Below are 9066 nucleotides of genomic sequence, written 5' to 3' on the forward strand. Positions count from 1 at the left end.
TTAAAACCAAAACTTTTGTAAAAGTTAGTCACTTGCAATCTTGAGAGTATTAAAGTTTTTTATTATCAAATATTTTTAAATAATTATTATGACTTACGAAACATACATAATTTCATACATATAAACGAAACTATTTAAAAAAATGCACATTAAAATTATAAACAAAAGAATTATACATTAAATAAATGAGATTAATGTCATTTCGAACTAAAGAAATATTCACCCATTGTTTAAAAAAGGAGCAGCCGAACAATTGCCAATATTTTTTTTTTAAAAAGCATTGACATATTAGATTAATATCTAAATAGAGTAATTGCATTAAATAAATGAGAGCATATATTGGAATTGACTTCATGAAATATTACAATCAAAATTTATCAAATTAAAATTAAAGCCCACAGAGCTATAAAGGGCATCACCTCCGATATAGTTAGGTGTATGAGAGTGGAGGAAATCTTTTGAACACTTAAAATGAGCACATCACAAGGCTAGACCATATAAGGCCAGAGTGTGTTTTATTAAGAAGAAAATCAAGCCCAAGTGGCAACAAAAAAGCATGTATGAATATGATTTTTTTTATTATAGAACTCACCATTATATTCTTTTATCTTACACTACTACAAGATAACAATAATCACACCTACATCTTGATTAGGGGCGACATAACTCACATTTTCCTCAACAAACGAACTCCACAAGGTGAAACTCAGATGATTCTCATTGAAAAAAATCAACATAAAACAAACAATACAAATACATACTCATGAGCAATTTACGAAGATATGGTAAAGTTAATAAACATACTTGGGATCCTTAAGCTCCATACCAACACTCTTTTATTGCTTTTCATCCTCATCCAATTCCCATATTTTACCCAATCGTCCAATGGCATATGTAAACAAAACATCGTGTGCTTAGATGCAATACCTACAATGTCTAAGTTATTGAAAACAAAATTGCTTAAAATACCAGAGATGAGAGATCACCTATTAAATATTTAATAGGATGAAATTAAAAAACCACATTCTTAACCAAATAAATTTGTATTCAGTGTTCCCAATTAATCCCCTGCCATAAAATATATATGATATCAATTAATTGTTTATATTTATATTAAATTTTAGTATAAAATGGATCAAAGTAAGATTGCAATAGAGATAGTTATTCTATACAACCTACAAAATCAATTAAAGGAATTTTTAGATTGGGCAACTTAATATATACTTTAATAAATTATTTTCAATAAATTTTCTCATCTAATACTATATCAACAAATTAGATATGTAAAAAAGGGGGTGCGCGCGCACATATATAAAACATACACATAGCTTTGGCCAAAAGAAATGCACAATTCAAATACTTACTTATTATAGGATAATAAGATTTGACATCAATAACTTGATATCTTTATCTTATTTTCTTGATATAAGGGCAACATATTTAATATCCTATATTAATAATTTAAAATTAAAAATTAAAAATATTCAAGATTTCCTTGTTATCACCTATAACTAATGAGAATGTTCAAACTCTTTAATTGGTAATCAATTAGTAATGTCAAATACTAATTGTAAGATCATATTTTTAATAACAAATAAATATAAAAATAGCAGCAAAGGAATGGTTACAGTCAACTAATCATATTAATTTTAATTGACATTATATTATCTATAGTTTTACATTTAATAACAATTAGATATTTTTAAATCTTCAATAGCATCATTAATGATATTTATTTTCAATATCATAAATATATAAACAATATTCTTTCAATTTAATTGATACTGATTGACTCATTATTTTAATCAAATCATGCAACCGATGGAAACTGCCTGCCAAACTTTTAAATCCATACATAGCACACCTGTATTGAATTTAAAAATAAATGTACACTCAATATAGATTTTTTTAATATAATAATTAGAATTGCATACAATTATATTTAATTAATAGATAAATAGATTATCCTGATTGAAATCACATGATGGGAAGAACATATGATGTTTATAATTTTGATTCATTTATTTATATATTAATTTATGCTCAATTTTCATACATGATGGGAATAATAATTTAACCAAATATTAGACACAACTACATTATATATATATATATATATATTCTTATACATAATATGTATTTATGACTTCACATTTCGCATGGGATGTAACTACCAAATGAGTCAAGAACATCCCTACATGCATTGCATCTAATATACGTTCATATTCAACTAATTTTTAAATGCAATATCATAATTATAATTGCAGGAAGTAATAAGAACAACATTCAATTTAATTGAATGATGATGACTTGGTAAGAGAACACCGATTGAAATTATGCTAAATAAATAGACAAAAATGTTTGCTAGGTTAATGTATAATCAAATGGTTCACATGCCGAAGAAAAACACGATGCACGAGATATTCTTGATCTTTTATACAAATTAATATTAAATTAAATAAATATTAAAATATTGAACAATATTCTAATATATGTATAATCATTAAATAGTAAATTTCGTACAAATATATTATACAATTGGGATATTAAAACTTGTCAATTGTTACCAATAAGCATGGGTCCTAATGGAGGCTGAGGATTCTCTCTTCTTCTTTCCCCATCCTCTTTTCCTCTAGCCATTAAGGTATACATCATTTCTTCGGTGGAAGGCATAGAAGAAGGAAAGGAAATAGAATATGATAAGGCCATTGATCTGTGAGAATAGTGGCTTTTATGGATGTGATGAATCTATGAGTGATTGCAGCTAAGAACAACTTGCAAAGAGGATCAATGGCTTCATTAATATTATGATATCAATCATAATGTTGTAATAAGCAAAAAGATGAAAGTTTCTTGATAGAAGTCATAGCTTTCTGTTGTATTTGAGAGAGAAGAAGCATTTAGAAAATGTGGCTATTCTATACAACTTTAGTTGGGCAATGAAAGGGGAGGAAGCCATTAAGGATGGGAATTCAATTTCAAAGAGAAATTAAGGTAGCATATATGATCCAAGAGGAAAAATAAATCCATTAATTAACCTCAAAGCTTTTAAGAGAGTATTCTATCTCCAAAGCTCCTACCTCACCCTATATTAACCACCATTACTCGCCCTATATTAAAATAAAAACATTTTACTTGCAATATATATAAGTAAAGATCAAGAGATTTGAAGCTTGTTAATGCTTTGTAAAATATCTTCAATTTTAATTATTTTTGCAAATCACCTCTTCAGCCCTCTTAGGTGATCACACAAAATTTTTGGTACCATTCACAGTCACTATGCTTCCACACCTAACATCACCATAGTTGTACTTCCCTCCATATCCACAGCATGTCACAAGTTGCTTCTTGAATCCTACACATTCATCAAAGCAACTTTATTTCACGCCTATAGATCCTTGTGCTTGTGCATATGAAAATATGATCATTAATTGTATTTGTCTTACTGTGTTTCTTTGCATTGTTGATTAGATAATACTTGATAGAGTAGACATCTACATAGGTGATTGCAACTAAAGGAAGATCCTTTCAAAGCTAAGCTACGGCTTCCTTGATACACTTGTGATTGAAACTACTGCCTCATCCTTGTGATCATATATAACACCCTGACAAGAGGTTGAGCTAGCCATCAGTGGCGATAGCAAAAGTTCCAGTAACATTGACTTTCAAACATCACCCTCCAATACACTCCCTTTTTACCACCTCTGAACCTTCTATATATAGATTCATTTTAGATCATAGTGTTGTAGCTTGAACCTCCTATGTGTTGATTATAGTTATTGAAAATTGAAAGAGAAATCAATAAAATTTAATTGCCAAGATATTTGAATTAAATTCACAAAATAAAATTTAAATTGGCATCTAATCTTATTAAAATTTGATTAAAAAATATTGATGTGGTTTAAAATCAATTAATGCATGTGTTATAGTGGGTTGATTATTTTTGGAAATATTCCAAATTGAAGGAGAAATTGTTAAAAATATATGGAAGGAGTAATCAATGGAGAAGAAATTAATGGGATGATTGAAGCTCATATTTTGGAAGATATAATCATATGTGGTTCGTAATATGCTGGCACGTGTACTTTGGAATCCTGATTTTATATATATATATATATATATATATATAGATTGTCAAACTTTTAAGTTGACTTTTTAAATTTAATATTTTTACGTTACAAACTCATAAAATTATGTCAATTCACTTATAAATTTAAATTAAACACAAACTTAGTTAAACTTATGAGTTTACCTTCAAGTTTATCATTTTTAAGTTTCACACTTATAAAATCATGTCAACTAATTTAAAAATTGAGACTGGATATAAACTTAGTTAAATTTGTTAAGCTTGTCAATTTTTGTTGTTGAGCGAGTTAAGTATATATTATGAAGAATTCAGTTTATAAAAGTTACAGGATTTGGTTCAAAGAAAAGAAAACTTGAAATGCAAAAATAAATATTAATAAAAAAGAAATTTCAAAAATAAGTTCCCCTATTTTAAATTTTTTTGTATATAATAATTTATTAATGTAGATGGATTTAATTTTAATAATTTATATTTTTAATATATTTAAATAAAATTATAGTTATATTTTAATGGCTATTTGTTAATAGAGGTAAACTCTTTTAAGTTTACAATACAAATTTGTGATAGAAGTTTACTTAAACTTACGAGTTTAACAACCTTACTTTAAAACATTGATCAAATAAAAAAATACTAATGTGCAGTAAATCAAATCAAAATATCAATCAAATGCCCTCCGGTCCTATTTAAAAAACACATTCTAGAAGTATTTTTTGGTCCAAAATATAGAATACTTTGTAATAATTAAACAACTTTTTTCATTTTTACTTTTTCTTGATTAGCGTGAAAGTATGTAATGTAGTTGTATTATTCTTTAAAGCTAAGGGTAAAAACAAAAGTACATATCACTTTTTTATAATATTAAAAAAATTAACTTTTCTTAAAATATGTGAAACGATTGAAAGTGTCTTATAATAAGGACGGGAGGGAGTATATTTTTTTAGGCCATCAATCAAATACATATATACTTTAAAATTAATTATACATTTTTTCATATTTGTAATTTTAATAAGATGTCTTAATTAAAAAAATATTATTAATTACATCCTATGTTAAAGCCAATTTTGAAAAAATTTTACTCCATCTGTTAAAAAATATAAGTCATTTTTAACTAAATCATATTCTAATAAAGTAGTTAGTTGTCTCCTAATTAACACCATTTTTTTATGTTTACCCTTATTTAATAAGGTATTTTATTTTAAAATAAATGAAAAGTGACTTATTTATTAGATACACTTTTAGTAAAAACACATTAATTACACATTGAAATACTTCATGCATTATATTTTTAAATATTCAAACTCTCAATAAATAACTTATATTTTTTAATAAAGAGAGTATTTATTGTACTTTAAAAGATAAAAAATGTTTCATATTCTTAAACATGATATCTTAAAAAATGTATTCTAATTTTAAACAAAGAATATACATCAGTAACAATGTAACAATCCTTTAACATGGATTTGTCCCATAATTCACAACACCATGGGTTTAATCCTTGAGCAAAAGCTCTCCTGTAAAAAAAATTTCTTACATTAAATTTTAAAATATTAATAAAATATTTTTAATTTTAATATATTAAATTTAATTTTTAAAATGAAAATAATTAACATAAAAAGTAATTATTTTTAATTGATAATGTGAAGATTAGAGGCAAAAAAATACCTTATAAAATTAAAGAATTCAATTAAAAATTTACATAAAATTAGAGGATAGAAAAAGTACCCTTTAACTTAAATAAAGCGTATAATATATGTTCAATTTCTGACAGTTAATTAGCTATCATTACTTATAGGTATTAACTCATGACCTACTCCTCTTTTTCTTGGCCAATTTTACCATTAAATATCACCTAATCAAGAGTGGACAATTTGACAAGACATCATATTCCTTAGTGCCCGTAACACCCTCGATGTTTAAAAAAGACAAAAAAAATATCCCTATCACAACACACTAGGTTCATCATTGGTGATTCATCCTGAGGTAAGAAAACATTAATATATTTTTATTCAATTAAATTAAAATAAGTAAATTTTAATATATTAATGATATTAATAAAAATTTATTATAAAATAAATAATATATAAAGAATTCACTTCTCTTGATTTAATTGAAACCAAGCATATTAAGTATATAAAGTTAAGTATATGAATCTTTCTAAAATAAAATATTGGTTAACAAATTTAGTTAAATGTACAAATTATAAAGTAAGAGATTAAAGTAAAAAACTTGAATATATTTAGTCAAGACACCTTGAATGTTTAGTTTTTTTAATTATATAAATATTATTAGACATTAAATATAAACACATCTCTCAGTTATATTATGAAGAACTAACATCTTTTACTAAACATATAACAAGCCTCATCATCTCATGTCACAATGTTATTATATTTCATTAGTGGCAAACTCTTTTGATAAATAAATAAAAAGTCTACTAATATTCCATCAAAATTATAGAAAGAACATTTTGAAAAGATGAAAATAATTCCATATGCTTTAAATTAAGAAATTGATTGCTGCAAATATTGGAATAAGATCATGGAAAGTAGACTTAGGATTCTAATATCCAAAATATTAAAAAGAATAATTAGGTGTCCTTGAATTTACTAATCATGATCATGTTGTTAACAACATTATGTTCATGATTTGGTGTTAATGGTGGGTCGTGATTCTTGTCCATTACTCCTTTTGTGTGTTAACTTTTTTATTAAAGATTTTGTTGAACAGAAGGCATAGAGAATGAATGAAAAGATATGTCGGGAAGCACTTAAACTTGGAGCTTTTTAAATCACAATGATGATAAAATCCACCCACCCCACTAATAAATCATTGGAAGAATTGCATACAAGTCTCATTTAATATAATCAATTACTTTTAGATTCATTAACTATTGAGTTTATCATTCTCCAAAGCTCATTTGTCAATGGACCTGAAAATAATTTAATTGTGTTAAGTATGACTTTAAAATAATTCTCCCTAAATTATTTGACTACCTTTTTTATAGTACTTATATTTAAGCATTGTCAAAAGTAACTTTCTTAAAGGCATTTATTCATATAGGGTAAATGAGAAAATTTTTTGTACAATATTCCTCTTTAACTTTTGAAAACAATGTAATCTTATCCTTGTCGAATAACATAAAAAAATTTTAAAAATTACAGTAAATGACCTAAAGATTAAAGACAAGGACCTCAAAAATTAAAAAAAAAGACCAAAAAATTTTCTTGATCATTTTATAGTTAATTAACAATTAAAATTAACTTTTTTTAACAATAAGGGTCAAACTACATCATTTTTAAAAGTTAAAGAAAAAAGTTATACAAAAGATAAGTTTAGGGTTTTAAACATTTTTTAACATATAGTTTAAGAATCAATTTGCTCATTCACCTTTATTTATAAGTTAAATTATTAAGTATATCATAAGAAGACCTATTTTTTATTTTTTTTAATGCTCTCCAAAAGACATGTTATATAATTTTAGAAAACTAAAAAATATTGTAAAATGTTTTTCATTTAAAAATTATATAAACTTTTCTTTGGCCAATAAATTTGTATGAAGTTTTAAGAATAGAAGTTGTGTATAATTTGAAGCAAATTTTAGAAGGTTTGACATATTTAAAAATAAAAATAATTAAAAATTAAAAATACTTACACTTGTAGAAAATACTGTAATTAAAAGCTATCATGAAGATGAATAAATAGGTTTTTAAATTTTAATATATTTGAACTCTTTGATAATCTCAACAAAAATATATTTGAAGATTTAAACAAAGTTTTCACAATAATATATCACCAATTTGATAAAGTTTTCTCAAACATACTCAGTTTGAAAAATGTGTTAGGGTTTAAAAAAAAGGGTGATATTATTTAGGGTGAATAAAAAATATCAACAAATTGTCAAATTCCAATTTAGGACCTTTGAGGTGCTAGAATTTAAGGAATTTGCAATTCATGTTTCACATTTAACCTGAAAGTATTAAAAGCATTGTCTTCCTCACAGGTGTTGGAATTTAACAGAAACTTTCAAAAATTGACATTCAAATGAGCACAACCACGATCAGCAACTTATGTTTTTGGCATTTAACAACGATAGGTCTCCTGAAAAAAAAAAAACGATAGGTCTTGATTTCAAATTTAGCAATTTGGTGGTCAAAATGAAATTAAATGGCTCTACTAGTCTTAAAATGTCATTTCACTATTATGATGTAAGGCATGTGTATAGTATAATTTGTTTTAAATTGTATTAATATATTGATTCTTTTTGGTAGGGTGGGTGTGTGTTTTGGTATATCAATGAAAAATGCAATCGACAAACGGAGTGTATAATAAATTATATTTTGTTGATACATTTACAGATACGATAAACCCAATAAAAAGCTTGCAGAAAGAAAAGAAATATAGCTGTGTATCTGAGGCCTTTTTTAGGAGGGTCTCTAGTCTCCACCCATTTTTCTATATTATGATAATTAATTCGATTTAGGACTCGAATTATCAAAGGCACATTCTTTTCGGTATAAAAATGCTTAGGTGATTAGCTGTGATATGGTGTAAAAAGAACAGCTAATGGGGGATATAAAGAGAAGACATTTGAGCACAATATGAGAAAATGTTATTTTGGAGAAGAAAGTTTTGACGGGAAAGATGATAGGCATATAAATCTAAAGAAGGGAAAATATTATTGAACTCATGAAAAAAATTTAATATCTGACAAAGACTTCAAAAAAAATAAACATTCACAATTAAAAAGTAAAATTTAAGTTTTAATAAGTATAAGAATCATCTAAATTCTTTTAAAAACCTTTCAATGATACTCTCCCCATAAAGAAATGAAGTGCGTATAAAGATGCTATCATGCAAGTTGGAGCTTTGGGTGCCATTTTCAATTAAATATTGGCCCACTACTTACAACATGAAAGAAGCGCATGCTTCCACTTGTGGGGTTTGTGTATGTTATGTTGCAGTAATTGGTGAATTGACCT

General features: G+C 25.7%; 1 long non-coding RNA gene across 1 annotated transcript; it reads right to left on the reverse strand.

The window, feature by feature from the left end:
- Positions 1 to 7987: 7987 nt before the first annotated feature.
- On the reverse strand, positions 7988 to 9066 carry LOC129312940 (uncharacterized). The gene is made up of 2 exons (XR_008593774.1): positions 8994 to 9066; positions 7988 to 8185 (listed from the first exon to the last, which is right to left on the reverse strand). It is a non-coding gene; the product is annotated as an uncharacterized LOC129312940 (long non-coding RNA).

Source organism: Prosopis cineraria, unplaced genomic scaffold, assembly GCF_029017545.1.
Source record: "Prosopis cineraria cultivar Desert tree isolate PC_DT_omini unplaced genomic scaffold, ASM2901754v1 PC6, whole genome shotgun sequence".
In the NCBI taxonomy this organism is placed as follows: Eukaryota; Viridiplantae; Streptophyta; class Magnoliopsida; order Fabales; family Fabaceae; genus Prosopis; species Prosopis cineraria.